Source organism: Marmota marmota, unplaced genomic scaffold, assembly GCF_001458135.2.
Source record: "Marmota marmota marmota unplaced genomic scaffold, marMar, whole genome shotgun sequence".
Lineage (NCBI taxonomy): Eukaryota > Metazoa > Chordata > Mammalia > Rodentia > Sciuridae > Marmota > Marmota marmota.
Window position 1 is genome coordinate 60140573 of NW_025999977.1, and position 18418 is coordinate 60158990.

Here is an 18418-nt window from a genome sequence, read left to right on the forward strand (position 1 = left end):
ACCCTGGTAGACGACAAGGAGGCCACCAGCTGGGCCTTCTCTAGTCCTGCAGAAGGAAGGGCCTAAGGACACAGGAAGGGGACACCTATGGAGAGCCTGCTCCAGCGGCTGCTCCTCCACACCAGGCCAGAAGGTGTCCCCCGACGAGGAGAGAGGGTGCCTCACAGAGCAGGTAGAGGGGGAGCTGGAGAGCTCTCATGGTGGACGAGGAGGCTCCTGCAGAGCCCCACCAAGGGACATGGAAGCCGAGCCCAGAACCCCCTGCGGGGCCCGGGGAGTGACAAGCTGTCCCTGTCCCTGGCCTAAGAGCCTATCCAAACTGCCTTGCTCTGACATGTGAGCATTGCCCCAGGGCCACACATGTGTGCTTGCCAGTCACCTACTGCAGAAGGCTTTACCGTGTCCTTCAGGGTAGGCATGGGTGGAGGCTCGGGACTGTGGAGGCAGCAGGTGGAGGGAGGCTGAGTGCAGTGTCCCGTGGGCCCAACGTGGCAGGACCTGGACCTTCCAGAACAGATGGTCGGCATCCTCCACACACACCCATTCACAGCAGGGCTCCTGTGCCCATGCATGGTCTCCTGGCGACACCTGGACACCATCTCTGCATCTCCAGATAGAGAACACCATCATCTCTTCCCAGGAACACAGGGAATCCACAGAATTGCCAAGAAATGTGTAATGAATCCTTAACAACCAGGGAGGTTTAACTGGCTCCTAACAGGGCACAGTGGTCCTCCAGGGGAAGGTCAGGTCTAAGGAAAGCCTGACTGGCCAGACCCAAGGAAGACCAACCATGCTGTTTTCTGCTGAGAAGGGGACATGCCCCACAGGGGAGCTGAGATCACATGACCAGGTGTACCCAGTCAGGAGGGGCCCATGTGGGTGAGGGCTGAAACTCCCACCCTGCTAGGCCAGACCAGGATCCAGCAGGAGTGAGCAGGGTCCACCATTGCCAGGCCTGGACTTGGGCAGGACTGAGCATAGTCCACTATGGCCAGACCAGGATGAGAAAAACTCCACCTCTTTTTTGACTGGTCACAGAATAAAGACGTGGCTGACAGTGGATATCTCCATCTGCTGGTGACCTGCACTCAGCTGGAGTGGATGGCCTGTCCCCTCAATGGTCTTGCTGCCAGGGTGCAGCTCCTGGGTAGAAGCTGCTTGGTCAGGGTCCCAGCACAAGGGTGGGACCGGACCACCAGGACCTCACTAGGATACTGAGGCTTTCTCCATCAGAGAGAATTCCGACTGCCATCTGCCACCAGGACACCTTGGTGAGTTAGGATGGAAACCAGCCTGTGTAACCTAGAGCTGCGTTCCCATAGCCTAATGTCTGAATGTGGAAATCGGATCCCACCAGCACTGGAGGATCCATAAGCACGAGGAGCAGGGAGCCAGGTGTGATGAGCGTGTCCTGCACACATCTTTACTTAGGAACACGTCCTATTTTGGCAGCCTTGCAGTCCCCCAATCAGGTTCAGTGGGGCCAGTGTTGAAGAGGTCTGCCTATTCCCAGGGTGGAAGGGCTGGCCAGGGTGGGGCGGGGAGGGGGAGCCCAGTGTTCTGCTGATGGGCTTCTAAGGCCTCAAGAGGTGCAGTGTGCACGTGGAGGACCAAGCAGCTGCCGCCTTAAACCTCCTCTTTTCTCTCACATGAGGCCACACTATTGTCAAACACTCTAGATACTGCGTGAGTTGACTAAGGCGGGAAGGGGGAGTTGGAAGCTGTTTTCTCATTTGTCCAAGTTTTAGCAAGTTGGGAAGTTGAGGTTACTTGTTTATTGTGGGAATTATTTTGTTCATTTAACAAGTATTTATTGAGTGCTGTTTCCCAGCTACAGGAGATGCACCATTGAACAAAACCTACCACCTGTGTGTCCTATGGAACTCCCTTCTGTTGGCGGGAATGGCGATGACTTGACACGCAAGCCGCATGGAGTGGCACCAGCTGACGGTCTGGGGTTTCTGGTGTTCAGGTGCACTTTGTCAAAAGATGTGGAGAGGCTGGTCCTCAGCACCCTGGCCAAGCCTTCTGTTGAGGTGTCCTCTGAGCCAAGACCTGAACACTGACAGGAAAGGGGTGATCCGCCAAATGGAGAGCAAGTGCAAAGCTCGGGTGTGGTCAGAGGACCGTGGTTAGAGGGGAGCACAGCTGGAGGCAAGAGGACGACCTCAGACGGGGCTGAAGGCAGGCAGCCCAGAGTGCTGGAGGATGGGCAACTGCACGTGGAGAGAAGCCAGAGACTCACAGCATAAGCAGAGACCTGGTCTGTGTGGCCTGGGATGTGTGCCAGCATGACTTCAGCTTCCAAAGGGATAAATATGGGACTGGAGGCCACTGGGGCGGCTCCTGCAGGAGGCCAGTTGCAGCCCTGCAGCTAGGCAAACTGGTGGCCATGTTATGGGAATTCCATTATGGTGTGTTTGGGAAGCAGAGCCCATAGCAAGGCCTCAGGGTTAGATTCAGGATGCAAAGAACAAGAAAAAATAACAATTCCAAAATGTTTGGCTGGAGCAACTGAGCAATGGTGTCACCATCACCAAGAGTGATGACCAGCGTTCCCTGATGGCCAGTACCTTCTGCTGACCAGAGCTCCCTGCTGACCAGTGCCTTCTGCTGACCAGAGCTCCCTGCTGAACAGTGCCTTCTGCTGACCAGTGCTTCCTGATGACCTGAGCCTTCTGCTGACCAGAGCTCCCTGCTGAACAGTGCCTTCTGCTGGCAATACCCTCTCCTGACAACACTTCTGCAGCGCCCTCTGCTGTCTGGTGCCCTCTGCTGTCTGGCGCCCTCTGCTGTCTGGCGCCCTCTGCTGGCCAGTGCTCTCTGCTGGCTTGCACAGGGCTCTTACTGTGATGGAGACAGGAGTCTTTCTTTCATGGATTCCTGAGACATGGACTGTCAGTAGCTCTTGCAGGAGGCCCTGGGTGAATCTGTTTTGTGGTAATTCTGGAAGCTTCGTTTTAAGCATGTAAGTTCTCTGTTCGCCAAGTGGGTGTACACACCAAGGGGCTGTTTGAACACAACAGTGGAAGTTTGGGAGTATGCATTTTATGTCATAAAAAGTTATAACCTTCCTTTCAAAATATGCAGCCCAGCAGAAAACTTGAATTATTTTTATTTTAAGAAGCCATCTTTATAATGAAATATTTGAATTAACGTGGGCAGTTAACTTAAACTGCTCAAATTAGAATTATGATGATATAATTTGTGATTTTATGTGGCTGCACCTCTGTCTCTACACATCAGTGAGTTTAGAAAACACTCCAGGCATCCCGGAAACCCCACTTTGTATGCAGAGATGAACTTGACAGTGTGAAACCCCATGGCCTCTATGTGAAGGGTGATTCTATGACATGTGAGTGCAGGACTCTCCCACTCCTCTTCAGATTTATAGCTTTTTGTTTCAGTTCTGAAGGGTGTTTCATTTTCAGCAACCACCTGTATAAATAATTCATTGTCTTTAAATCTGCTGGAAACAGCAACTGACAATTGACAGTTTGGAGAGGAGGAAGATGAGCATGTGTGTTATGGAAGGGTTATATTTCTTGCAAGGCTTCACTGAATGAGAAGATCCTGGATCAACAGAACATTTCCTTGATGTCCCCAGAAAGTTACAACATAACGTTTCTTTTGTGTAGGGGTAAATAGAAATGAAACTTAGAAGTGGAATGTTTAGTGTTCATTATGCATATGTACTATGGAGTGGATACTCAGTCTTTTTAAGTCAGCAAGTTGCTGGGTTTTTTTTTTTTTTGGTCTCATATAAGCCAAACTCTGATGGGATCTGTCAACTCCATGTTTCAGAACTCTTCAAAAGGATGCTGTGTGCTCACAAACGGGGCAGGTGCGGCAGGCTGCAGGCTGAAATCAAACACAGCAATTCTTCCGTGGCACTCGGGAGCTTTGCTCCATTCACAGAGTTCAGAAAGATGGCCAGTTTGCTTTAGCTCTTGAACAGAGTCCTCAGAATCCACTGAGAGCCATGCAGGCAGAGTCGCAGAGGGTGGCGCTCCCCCCGCCAGCCTGTGCTCAGGGCCCCTCACGGAGCTTGGGCACTGCAGGGGAGAAGCATCGGGCAGAGGGGAGGAGACTGAAGTGCTGGCTGGGGAACACTTCCATGCAGCACAGGGCCACGCCTTGCAGGGAAGAGCTGGGCCCTCTGCACAGTGGCTGTGGAGTCCCTGTGGTGGCCGCACCGCTGTGAACTGCTGGGGTGGGGGGCGGGGCCGCTGGACTTCTGTTTTCCACACTCCACCTCCTCTGTCCCAGCTTTGCTAGAGACAGCTCCCAGGCTCCTCGGCCAGGGGAGGGACAGGAAGCTGGGGAGAAGCACTTTCCCACATGACCACACTCTGCTCAGCTCTGCTCATCTGCAGGCAGTGGAAACTAGCCCAGAAACCCACCCACAGCCCACTGCTGTCCAGGCCACCTGTCAGCAGAAGAGCTACAGGGACGTGAAGTCCAGGCAGCCACCCAGGACTGGGAGGCTGAGGGTGGAACCAAGCAAACCAGAAGAGACCCATGGCGCTTCTGTGATCAAACATTTAACGTGTGCTAGAAAGTCACTTTGGTCTAACTGAGTGAAGCTGTGTCATGTCGACATCTACTTGTCCTGCAGTTGTGTCAGAGCAGAGGCAGAGGCTAAGTCAATCACAGCTACCTGTGTGCAGCCATGGCCTGAGCAGCCCTGAGGGTGTGGGAAAGGAAGATGTGAATGGCGGACGCACTGACTTGCAAAGCATCCTTCACCCTCCAACTTGTTACCGGGGCAAAACTTCATTTAAAGGTTAAAAGGAAATTTGAAAGCATTTAAGAAATTGAATACAGGGGCTGGGATTGTGGCTTAGTGGTAGAGTGCTTGCCCAGCAAGTGTGAGGCACTGTGTTCGATCCTCAGCACCACATAAAAATAAATAAATAAAATAAAGGTACTGTGTCCATCTTCAACTAAAAATAATTTTTTTAAAAAAGAAATTAAATACAGATAGAAAGTCTGTGTATTATAATTTACTTAAGTAGCCAGTCCTGTCTCTAGGTATTAGAAGGTTCTGTTGCTAGACTGACTTTACAACAGCCAAAAGAGCTGCTTTTCTTTCTCACCAGCAGTGAGGACAGTGCACCTGAGGTGCTGGTGAGGGTCGGGTCTTGAAGGCATGGCTCATCTCTTGGCAGAGGAGACAGCAGCTTCAGCTGGGCCTTAGGGACAGGGATGATACATCTCTCCAGTTACTTCAACCTGATAGCAACTTGTCTTACAGGGACTTTGGCTTCCTATAGGAACGGCGTGGCGAACTGCAACTCAGCACCTGCTTTTGCCTTCGAGGGTCTTGATAAGAACAGCTCCGTGGAGGATGTCCATGCCTCTGCAGACATCTGCTGGCCAGGGTTTCCCCAGCCCTTCCTGCAGAGCTCGCTGTGTGTTCGGCAGAGTTCAGACCTAGGAAGATCTGAAAACCAGTGTGCGTGCGTCCCGAGACCACTGATTCCTTCAAGTGTCCCCACGTCTGTGCCTGCAGTGTTCATTCCTCCCTTCCAGTCCACACACGTGTCTTTGCACTGCCTCTGCGAGATCAGCATGCTCACTTCCTAGAGTTAAAACACTGAGTACAAACTGTATACGTGTGTTACATATTTTTAAAGTAGAAGTCACCTCTGAAGCTGCTTTGGAAATAGGTTTGGTGCAAGTAATGAACTTCTACATAGATGCTGTTCTCTTTTCCCTCTAGCTTTCACAACAGCTTTCCAGAACAGTCTATCGAAGGCATGACCAGGAGAGGGAGCTGGCTTTGACCTGGGAGGCACATCCCGTGGGAGACGGGTGTGTGTGAGGGGGGTGCTCCCTCTCTCTGCATCCTCCCTCGCTCACTCCTTGCCATCCTCAAGTTCAGCTGACAAGGGAAGGGGAGCTGCCCCTGGGCCCCCAGAGCGGAGGGAGCCTGTTGGGAGGGGCCAGTCCTATCCTGCCCACAGTGCAGACCTGCCGTTCTCTGCAGAGTCCCTTCTGCTTTTAATAGCGCCAAGCAGGTTTCTTCCTGGGTAATGTCACTTTGCAGTCTCCCAGAACAAAGCGGCTCTGCCTTGTCCTGGGGTCTCTGGCCCTGCAATGCTTCTGGGGCTGATGGACGGTGCTGGGAGAGCCGTGGGGAACTCGGGGATGTGAGGTAAGCCACTGGAGCATGACTGCAGCCCCCCAGGTCCCCAAGCACAGACCCCTTCACATGAGCTTCCGGTGTGTGTCAAGGCAAAATGGGAGGTCATAGGAAAACCTTGTGATGAAGTGACACTGCTCAGGAACTCAGTGGCCAGCAGTCTGGCCCTGGCTCAGCCACTGTTGGCCTTGTCTGCACCAGCAGAGGCTGGAGGGAGGGCAGCCACCTGCAGAAGAGGACACACACAGCAGTAACTAATTATTTAGATGCCTTGATTCCAGCCACCCTGGCAAGATATCTGACCCCATCTCTCTGGCAGAGGCTGCCCTGAGAGTGTTCACCTTCCTTTTCCCATTCAGACAGAGGGCATGGAGGTAACGTTTGAAAACCAGCAGTCTGCAGTCGGGGAAGGGGTACTCTTTGGAATCCCACTGGCTGCACCTGGTCTCAGCCTCGGGCCACACGGTTGTGAGAAGAGCAGCTCTGCACGCTGGGAGCCTGGCCACACCTGAGTTCCGGCTCCTCTGTACCTACCCACTCCTCCTTCCTCTGCACAATCCCAGACAATGTTGTTTTGAGTTGCTGGTGCTTTTAGACAACAAGAAAATGTGGATCAGTGTCTTTATGAAGGCTTTCTTCAGCTATTACGCTTTTGAACTTGAGAACTGCAGCTGGTTGTAATTTCTCTATTGCTGCCACCCACTTGTGAGCCTGCGATCAACAACACTTTTCATTCAACTTTGGACATGATTTCCTGGCCTTCCTTCACCTGTTTGTGATGCCTGCAGACAGCCACTGAGCATTGTGGGTCGATTTCCTCATCATGTGCAGAGCTTGGACTACACAGATGAAGGTTTCTTTTGTTCTGAAAAGTCTTCTCTGACGGTGTTCTCAGTGTTGGTTTGGTGTGGTGGTTGCAGTTGTACGTGTGTGGTACCATCTTCCCCCCACCCTCCACCTTGCTGTTGGCTCTGGCGGACTCTCCACCATTCTTGGTGCTCCTGTCAAACCTCACGTCAGTTTCCTCTGCAGGTGCTTTTACTCCGCTCTTTATTTCTGAGATGGTTGGCTTCTGCTTTTCCCCTGGATTCAGTGAAGTCTCATGTCATTCTAATTTTCTTTAATTTTTTCATTTTAGTTATAGTGGCTTGAATTTTTATATTTCACAAGTGATTATTGAGGATATTAGTTTGGAATGGTGGCTGCAGTCTACGTTGGCTTAGTGTTTCTTTTGTGGGAATAAAGGGGGAAATTCCTGCGGTTCAACCCATGACTGAGGGCTCTGGGGGTTCAACCCATGACCAAGGGCTCTGGGGCTCCAGAGTGTGTGAAGTCCTGGATTGGCAGCCCCTGGTTGATCTGTGGGTGAAACTGGCCTTCCTAGGAGGCTTTCTGGGTGGCATGGGTGGTGGAGGGGCCTGTGGCCTGCTGTTTGACTCTCTTCCTCACATGAGACCTTACACTTCCCCGGCTTCCGGAGAGTGCTCTACCTCCTGGGCACTGCTGTCCCTGGGAGCAGGAACCTTGAAGACTGCTGCCCAGACCCCAGCTGCTCTGAGGCTGCTTCTCCCAAACCCAGCATGCCTCCACCTCTGCACTTGAGGGGTTTTCCTCCTAGTGCTGATGGTTTTACATCAACCCCAGCCTGATGCTTCCTCTCTTATTTCTTTTCTGTGGTTTTGAAAAGTGCCTTGGGTCATGGCAAAGCCATGTGCAGGGAGCCTAAAGGATCGCTCTCTCTGTGCTTCTTCCTGCTCAGGTGAGCTTGAATTCAAGCAGCCTCTGTCATCTAGTGTGTTGAAAGAAATGTTTCCTTTTTAAAGATTTATCTTACAATTTTTATTTTTGGAGATAACTTGGGAAGATGCAGATGGAAAAGCTATGAATATTTTATAATTAAATATTTTATAATTGATAAAATATTGCTTTTAAAATCATAAGGATATTTTTGACTTTTTATTAATTTAAAAAAATTATCTGGCTAGGGTGCAGCTCAGTGTGGAATACATGGCCCAGGTGCCAAGGGCCTGGTTCCATTGCCAGCACCAAAACAGAAAAATAAACCGTCAAAGAGGAAATGCCAACAGCCCCAGAAATTATTTGATCTCAGAAGCAATCCAGGGGTCAGATTAAAGGAACAGCAGACCACTGCATCTCCATGAAGCCCTTGAGGCAGGCCCTTCTCAGTACTGCCCGGCACTGCTCCAGGGCACCACTGGGAGTCACGTCAGCCTCATGACTCCCAGAAGGTCCTTGTGATGAGACAAGTACTGAACACAGACTCATGTATAGCAGTGGCTCAGCACTGTGCTTATTTGCCAGTGCTGGACACAGCGGGACTGGTTGAACTGGGGCTCTTCTGAGACTGCGTGGCCCAGGGGTGAGCTGTCGTTGAAGGCTGCAGAACAGCCTGCATGCCACCACACCATTCTTCCAGAATGACATTTTCAACATGTGCAGAGAGGGAAGCAGAGTGTCACCAGAGCAGCCTGTGGCCCGCTTAACTCTGCAGCTGTAAACAGTGGCGAGGACACAGACAGGGCCGTGGAGGACTGGACTCCAGTGCACCCATGCACTGGATCTGGCCTCTGTCTCACACACATAATCTAGAGTCGACTTCTAAAAGTGAATCAGCATGACGCACTCTGAGACACTTCTGCTTGGAACAGGGCCATGAGACCCAACTGCCCCTTAAGGAGTGGAAATCTGCAGAGCTGCACACCTGTGGCCCCTGGGCTCTGAGTTGTAGGAGGCCCCTTCCAGGAGACAGAGGGACCCTTGTTCTTGCAGAAGCCCCATCCTGGGTGTGTTGACAGGGGGCTTAGGGTGAGCCGTCTGCACATCCAAAGTCCATTCCTGGGCTCTGACGTCTGGCCTGCCTGCGAGTTCACAAGTAAATGGATCTCCTGTAGAAATTGCTCTGGGCCATTTCACCTGCCTGTTGAATTTGGCTGTCTGTGAACCACTCAGGAACAGGGCACGCACGGTTGGCAGAGTCCCTCCCGACTGTTACTCAGCACCGTCACAGAATGGAGGGTTCCTCAGCACACTTGTCTTAAGGGGAGACACTGTGAGGGTCCTGAGGAGTGGGTCATGGCAAAGGGACCCATGGCCTGTGTGAGGGATTTCCTGGGAAGGCAGGGTGATGGGATTCAAAGAGCATGGTTACAGCCATGGGGACTTGGGCCAAGCACCCAGTTCAGCTGTCAAACACCCCCATGGCCTCAGGCAGGGATGAACCCTCTAAACTCCAGATCTCTTGGTGTAAAAATACCCTGTCCCTTCCCTTCCCGAAGGTCAGGGCACAGCTGGGCAAGCAGCTCCTCAGCCCTGGGCTCCAGCCAGAGCAGGCTGCATGGCCACTGGGTTCTGAGCCCCAGTGCCCAATCCATGGAGGCAGCATAGTGCTCCCCACAGGCAGCTTCTGCACTCAGTGCAGCTGCCACAGGCCACCCAGACAGTGACCAGCCCCTCACCAGCACCCCCAGTCTCAGTGGGCACCTGCTCATGAAACAGCGTCACGTCACCCCTCCTGTCCTGGGCACTCCAGTAGCTCACAGAATGTGAGCCACCTGCACGTGGCCCCCTCACACCAGTGGAACCTTCTCTCTCAGGCCTGGTTACTTGGGGCCTGCTGTGGCGTGGATCAGGGACATCCTCAGGGACACACACGTGGTGGCTGTCATAGAGCTCTGAGCCTTCCTCAAGCCCTGGGCTCTTGGGCCTCGTGTTGGATCCAGTGCCTGGTTTATAAGAGAAGTTTAAGAGGTCCTCCTGTGACGAACTTAGAGAAGGTCCTGCTGTACAGCCACGAGCTCTGGTTGCTGGCTCTAACAGGCTCTCTAACCAGGGCCTCCCAGGTCCCAGACAGAACTAGCTCTGCTCTCGGGTACACAGAAGAAAGACAATAGATACGCCCAAATAGCCGACTTCTGAGGGAAGCTGGGCACCAGCATGGCCGCGTCCAGCTTGTTCTGAAAGTGAGCTCAGGGCAAGGAATAGAGCTGCTGTTCATTTCAGCAGAGACACTACCCTAGGCTCCAAGAGAAGGAGCACAGGTCAGACGCCACACCGCAGGTCACACTTCTATGTCCCAGGACTGTTCAGGAAACAGCTCTGCCCGACGGCCTGGCCACCACAGCAGCCTCCCTCCCCTCAGAGGGGGAAGGCTCAGTGTCAGAGGATCTCCAATGCAACCTCTGGGCCTAAAGGGTGCTGTCCCAGGCCCCAAATGGCCTTTGCCCTGGTGGATGTGCTGGGGCATGGGCAAGCCCGGCCAAGCATGCAGGATGTGCCTGACTACTGGCTCTGCCATGTCCTCGTCCTGCGAGACCTGGGAAGGACCCCAGTGAGCAGGGCGGTGAGGCCAACAGCTCCACCCAGCCCTGGGTGCACGCCTGGCTGCAGCCCATGTGGCGTCCCACGCCTCTGCCAGGGTTGACACAGGCATTGCTGCTGTTTTAGTCATAAGACCCAAAATTCACAATCTTAATTCAGGGAAAATCTACCCAGCTATTTCCATGTATTTTTAAACGTTAACAGCAGACGGAGATTTCGTTTTATTTATATATGCATAGCAGATAGCAAAACTGTGACAGAAAAAGAAAAACAGACTCTACTCAGCTGACGACAGGAAGATGGCTCCAGAGTGGGGCCTGGAGCAGTGTCCCTCTCTGGCCTCCTACCTCAGAGGGACTTGGGGTGTGTCTGCCCTCAGCCACCCCTGGGCCGACCCCAGCAGGTAGACACGCCCTGGGGACCGGCAGTGTGGCGTGTATGATGTTGCTGGTGGGTGCAGTGTTTGTCTCAGAGCCGAGCCTGCATCTCCCTCACGTGTGGCCCACAAGCTTAGCCGGTCATCCCCCAGACGTCTCGGTGCAGCAGTGAGTGTCCGAGTGAAAGGGTGTACTTCCTACAGGAATGGTGGCTGCAGCTGCCAGCCCCCAGATGACCAGAAGGGCACAGGGACCCAGCAGGGCAGGACAACTCCAGGCAGGAGAGTGACTCAGGCATTCCCATTTTGAGCTAATTAACATTTTTCCTAAAATGCTTGATGCAAAAAGTTACACATAGAGTCCTGCAGTTACTTGAGATCCTACTCGTCAGAAATACCTGCTCCACAGGAGCACTCCAGGTGCTGGGCCAGCCTGCCAGGGGCTTCTTGCCACCAGGGAGCTGCACATCGCCTTCTTCACAGCAGAGTCATTTCTCCAACAGCACTTAGTGTCCGCCATGCAGACACTCACGAGACACAGAAGCCTCAAAGACGGTAAGACTTCACCTATTCACAGCCCCAGGCTCATATCATCCAGAATACACACATGTCAACTGGACTCAGGGGGCGGAGAGAAGCACACAGCTCCACACAGCCATGTGATGCAAGAGCCCAGTTGGTTGGTCCTCTATTTAGAGCCTGTGACTGGAGGCCAGAGCCTCTGTGCTGCTGCCCTGGAACCACAAGGCTGGGAGGAACAGCCAAGGGAGGTGCAAGAACCCTCTGTGCAGCAGGCAGGTCTTGGGTCTTGGAGAAATTCTCTTTTATGCTCACCTTTTGCTGTGTCCTTGACACCAGCCAAGTGCTGAAGGGGACGCAGTTTTAACAGGCACTGAAGGCCTGACACTACCTCCTTATGTGCGATCTCTTTTATTTCTTAAAAATCTTCTGGAATCTATTAACATGTCATGCGTAAAGAGAAGGAACTCAACTTTTGTGAAACAAAGTTCGGAATGAGACCAATGGAGTTTTAAGGAGGGTGTGGGGCGGGGCTCACTCTGCCCACCCTGAGCGACTCTACCTCCAGGGTAAGTGCCATGGATGCACAGGGGAGCTTCCGTTCAGCAAGCACGCTGGCAGGACAAAAGTGCCTGCTCTCTGCAGGGATCGGGTGTGCCCCTGACAGCCAAGTCCACACCTTCAGCCTGTCCCTGGTCAAGAGGCTCCATGTGGCTGAGCCTTGTGTGGTCAGCTGATGAGCAAGACTGAACAGCATACTTGCTGAGAGTACCTTGCACGCTGTACCCCCTGTGCCCACTGCGCCCTCTGTGCCCACCATGCCCATCATGCCCCCATGCCCACTGTGCCCACCATGCCCCATATCAATCATGCCCACTATGTCTACTGGATCCACCATGACCTCTGTGCCCACTATGCCCTCTGTGCTTCTGTACCCTCCATGCTCTCTGTGCCCACTGTACCCACCATGCCCTTTGAGCCCACTGTGCCCTCTGTGCCCCCATACCCTCCGTACCCTCTGTGCCCACTGTACCCACCAGGCCCTCTGTGCCCTTTGTGCCCTTTATGCTCCCTGGGCCCCATACCCTCCATGCCCACTGTGCCCTCTGTGCCCTTTGTGTCCTTTGTGCCCACCATGCCCACCAGGACCTCTGTGCGCTCTGTGCCTTGATGGCTGCTTGTTTTCCCCATTCTCACAGTACAAGAAGAAATCAAGTGCCTCAGGTGCCCCAGCTCCCAGAGTCCCTCTGCAAGGGGCAAGGGCTGGGAAGGAGGACGTGGCACGGCCGTCTCTTGTCTCTGCAGCACCACCCTTGATGCTGGGCATTCTCCACTTATGCCTCCTTGTTTTGTGATGGGGCAAATAAGGGTGCTGCTAAGTGTCCTTCTAGTGAGGACTTGACTGCCAACTTCCAGTCACAGTCCTGAAGGAGGCTCCGGTCACTGACACGGAGGTCTCTCCCCAGAGTGGACGTGATTCACGAGGCTCTTTCTCTCTGTGCTGGAAGCCAGAGCCTCGATTCTGGGGGCTATAGGGGCACCCTGGTCCCTCGGCTGTGAGCTTCCTGTAAGCCACAGACAAAGTCGCTCTTGCTTGACATTTGTGCAGAGTCCTGGCATCACCAGAGAACCTGAGAACACCTTGTGTGAACAAGATGTCGACATATTAATGAACACCTATTTTTTATGAAACAAACCAAGTGCCACTTTTCTTAGAAGGTGCTCTTTTTGTATTTCTCTGTGATCATGAGGTGCCTTTGGAGGAAAGTCTGGCTTGCAGAGGTGTGGGAGGAATTGCTCAGAGGATGTGTCCATCCAGCCTCCCACAGGACTTATTATTTTCAGACTCAGGAATTTGATCTACGTATTTAAAATGCTTCCATATGTTTGGCAATATTAAGATTGACAAATGTTTAGGGGAAAAAAAGAACCCAAAAACTCAGTAGACATATCTGAAAATGATTAAGATCCTTAAGATCATGCAAATATTTTAAAAGTTATAATAATGTGTATGCAAATTATTTATTATAAATTATTTATTACAAAGCAAAAAGTTCAGACCATTTAAAAGATTTCTTTCAAGCACTGGAGAGTGGCTAGATTAACGCTAGTGAGCAGGTCTAAGGGCACATTTGGACAGTGGGATGTGGAGGAGGAGGACACCGCACTCTCCTGGCTCCTGGTGCAGCTGTGAAGGGTGTGGCCATCGCCAGCCCCTTCACCCTGACAAGGAAAGGTCCAACAAACTGGAAATCAACCCATCGGGGAACTGAGGTCACCAGGAAAGCCCAGTGTGGGCCTCCAGCCTTCCTGGGTCACAAAGGGGAAGGAGCAAGAAGTGCTTGAGAGGTCACAGTCCAAGGACACTGGCTCCCTGAGCAAGGAGACCCAGGCACAGGGCCGGAGGACGCCTCTTCCTGTATCTTGCGGGCTCTTCAGCAGGAAGAAGGCTCACGCAGTTCCACAGAGCTGTGAGGGACAGGAGGAGGGCCTGAGGGCCACTTGCCCCCAATGCTGCAGCTCCGCCCATGGTGAGCGTAGACTGGCACCAGGCTGGGCCTAGGTGTGGCCGCACAAGGCTGCCTCTCTTGCTTTCACCTCAGCGTGTGCCTGGCATCCAGAAAAACTGCAAGGCCTAGGTAAGAGAGAGCAGACACACAGTCGGAGAGACGCAGGCAGTGCCAGCACACGGCTCCTGGGCTGCTCTGTCCTGTCTGGCCACTGGAATATTCTGTGCTTCCGAACCAATTTTAGTCCTGTCTTTTTTTCTATTTCTGTGAAGAATGACACTGAAATTTGGATAGGAATTCCACTGACCCTACCTACAGCTTGATTTGGAGAGCGTGGACATTTTAAAAACATTAATTCCTCTAATTCATGAACATGGGATAACTTTCCAACTTTTTTTGTGTTTTCAGTCTTTTACCAATGCTTTATAATTTTCAAAACTTCCTTAGTTAAGTTCCCTACTAATTTATTTTTTTGATGGTATTTTAAATGGAATTGTTTACTTAATTTTTTTTTTGGACACTTTGTTGTCAGTGTAGAGAAAGGACACTATCGGGCTGAGGATGTAGCTCAGTGGTAAAGCGCTTGCCTCCCATGTGTGAGGCACTGGGTTCAATCCTCAGCACCACATAAAAATGAATAAAGATACTGTGTGTTCATCTACAACTAAGTAAATAAAAAAAAAAAGAAAGAAAGAAAGAAAGGACAAGAACATGGCAGATTTGGAATGATGAGACCAGGAATCTAAAACAGCAACTATTAGTGAGCTATGACCCCGATGGAGGACGTGGCCAACATGAAGGAACAGAAGGCGGGTATGCAGAAGGTGGCCCCTTGGAGGAAGGCTGGGGGAACCAGGCATCGCCTGCAGGGAACGGCAGCACCTCAGGCAGGCTGGCCCGCAGGCCATGAGTACCATGCCCCAGAGGGGAAAGCAAAGGGAGGGAGCGAGGGAGGAGCAGGAAAACAGGGATAGGGAGGAACCGCCCCGGTCACAGGTGCTGGCCATGTGCCCAGGAAAAAGAAAGGACCATAAAAGGTCAAGTGATGAGTATTGACTGAAAAACTTCCTAATTTAAAGATGGACACCAAACCACAGCTCCAAGAAACTGAGGACACCTGCAGCCTCGACCCGGGGCAGCAGGGACAAGGCTGCTTCAGGCTGCCAGGACTCAGGATAGCCATCAGCAGGGAAAGGAGTTGGCTCCTGGGACCCCCGAGCAGCAAGCTGCGCCTCAAATGTGAAGCCAAAGGAAGGACTTCCTCTGACAAACGCAATGGGTGGGGTTTGTCCCCAGAGAGCAGCCCTGCAGAACCTGCTCCAGGGAGGAGGCAGGTCTGGGTTTCAGGCCACTCCAGGCCAGGGAAGAAGGCCAGAGAGCAGGTGAGATCTGCCTCCAGGGGAGAAGGCCAGAGAGCAGGTGAGATCGGCCGAGGCACTCGTCCAGCCTCCCATGAACAGCAGACGCGGTCTCTGAGGGGAACTGAGGCCCAGGACAAGCCGTGGCCGATCGAAACTGCTGATTAACTGGGAACCAGCGGGGTGTGAGCAGGGGCAAGGTGGGGTGAGCAGGGATGAGCAGGGGGTGAGTGCTCCCCCTGACGCTCAACACAAAGTGTGAAATGACCCCAGAAGCACTCTCCAAATTAAAAACACTGGACGGGAGCAAACAAGGCCTCTCAACTCAGTGCCCTGGCCTTGCCCCCGCCAGTCCCTCCTCCTCATGCAGGAGCAGCTTGTGCCACACACCACCATCTCCCCGCGGACCCGTGTTTGCGGAGTCTGCCTGCTGTGGACAGGCGCGTGTGTCGAGGGAGGTCCCGGGTGGGTGAAAGCGAGCTGTGTGGGTGTCGAGGGACCTTTCCTGAGTCTGGGGATGGAGCCTGGTTTCTGTGGCACAGGGAGCTCTGTCCCTGCTGTTTGGGACAAGCCCAGGGCCTGGCGGAACATTTGGTGATATTAGGCTTCAAAAGCTGAGCTGTGAATTTTGCCCCATCGCTGCTGCCATGACAGATGGGCTCGGAGGCACAGTGCTCACTGCCCCATGGAACCACTGCGACCTACCCAATTCCAGGACTCCACCAATCGCCTCCACAGCATGGGGCAGGAGTCGTGCACACAGGAGCCACCTGCTTCGTCCACACTTGGAGTCCAGGGCACTGAGGAATAAGTCATCCTTTCTCAGGGGAGTGTGGGAAACCTGGGTGGGGGCTGCTGAGACGGAGGGCGAATGCTCGGGGAGACCTCAGAACTGAAGCCTGCAGCCTGTGCTGCACCCCTCTGCCCTTTAGTATGGCTCACAGAGCTTCCCTACCCACAGCAGGGACCCAGCGCCTCATCCCCAGGGGCCTCTCATCCAAGAGGAGGGTGAGGACTCAGATTTGGATAGAAAGGGCAGCAACGGCTTTGATCCGGCCCTCCTCTATGGCCCAGCAGTAAGCTCACACTGGCCCAGATGTCCCTGCCACCTTCTTGTCCCTGGGAGTTCTCTTGCTGCACCCACGGGACCTCTCTGTGTCTAGCAGGCCCTGGGCACTGGGCGTGCTCTTGCACATGGGCGTGCAGGGGCATGGGGATGGGTGGCTTGCCCTTCAGCAGTGATGGAGATGACGGCACGTCAAGCACCTCTCTTGTGGTTAGAGAGCTGCCAAGTGCTTCTCAGGCCTTCGTCGACTCCTCAGCACGAGTTCTGTGAGACCTTCGTCCATCTCTGTCCACTTGACCTGGAGACCTACAAATCCCCTCTTGCTCATTCTACACAGATTCGTAAGCATTAGCTACTAACATGCACCAACACTGAGTGTGTGCAATAGTGAGAGATTTAAGAAAGTTTAAGCAGCCACATAACAGGGGAAATGGGTTCAGAAACTAAATGAGAAGCAAAATGTTGAAGGCGCTTTTGGGGTCCCTGCCTGTGGAGCAAGCCATGGCCTCTCCACATGCCTGGTCTCCCCTGCCCCGTGCTCTGTCTGCTGCCATGGCCTGGACATCTTCTCCTTGGAGGGGCATGCCCTCCAGGTGCTGGCGCCCAGGACAGGGGCAATGCCACATGGAAGATCCCCTCCCACTCATCCTGTAGCACTGTGGCCAGTAGCAGAGTCCAGCCTGCAATTCCCTGTGTCTACTGGGGCTTCCCTGTGCAGTTTCCAGGGAGGCTGGCGGCAGCACTCTGACTCACTGTGGAGACCATGGCTCTGCAGAAGCCCAGCTTCATTTCTGACTCTCGCTGCAGAGGAGCAAGAGTGGACCTCTGGGCCTTGGATTTGAACCTGTATGTAGTGCTACAGGGGCTGGGCCCTGGGAATTCCTCTGAGCTGCTCTGTAATCTGCTGGGGTTAGTATCCTCATGTGGACACTGGCCGCAGGTCATCTTGGCTGTCCCAAGGGATGGAAAATTGGAGGGTTCTTGAGAGAGTCAAGACCTTGAAACGGTATCAGATTCTAATTGCACTGGAAACCTTCCAGCTTCCCCACGAGCACAGCGTGTGGAATGTGGATGGCCTGCTGATTCTCAGCAGAGCTGAGCTGAAGCAGCCAACTCAGCATGGCCATTTTTTCAGAAGCATCTGGTTAAGCTTGCAAGCATTGAAACAGCAAAATGGGACCAGCCGGCAACCACAGAACATGCAAAGAACAGAGAGGGTGTGCATGCAGATGGGGGCACCACAGCCCCCCTCCCAGACCACGGAGGCCATAGGCAGGGAAACCATGTGATTGGGCCAGCATCAGCCTTCTGTTCTTCTGGTGGAGCTGCCGCCACAGGACCAAGGCCATTCTCACTCTGAAGTGCCTGTGGAGCATCATTAGGTGCCAGCTGGGATCAGCACCCAGCCAGGAAGGGATGTGGCCAAGTCTAGCATCTGGCTCAGGACCCTCCTGGGTGCGCTACCAGGAGCAGGGTGCACGATGGCCTCGGCAGGCTCATGAGCAGGGACATCAGGTTTGCTGCCCCTTATTTACTCTTGCAAGTACCCAGAGCACCTCCCAAAGAACAGAGGCAAGAGTGGCTCCCAGGATGCCGGATGGCTCCCGTGAGGAGCCTGAGATCCTGAAGGGCTCTGCTGATGGCCCGCACAGTGACTCCTCACTGCCTGAGGCTCTCATCCACACCGTGGTCCACTCAACACTGCCTCCACCAGACGAGCTTTTCTCAGTGGAGTGTGTGGCTGCACCACGCTCCCTCCATGGCCTGTGTGCCCGGGACACAGCTCTGTGAAGGTCAGGGCCCAGGACCAGGGCAGCAGGATGGCCTGGCAGGGCTCAGGGCCCCCACCTCGTGCCGGGGCCGGACCCACCTGGCGCAGAAGGCATTGGCGTCCCCACCTCCTGCTGGCTCATCAGGTGACCTGAGGTCGCTTCCTGGAAAATGACTTGGAACAGTTCAAAGGCAGAGCGAGATGAGAGTGCCTGTGCCGAGAGCAGCGGGCGGGAGAAGCTTGCACTTGACACAGCAGCACGGGAAGCAGTGTCTGGCCAGAACTCTGTGCAGGAAGGCAAAGCGGCGTCTGGGCCCTCCAGGCACCTG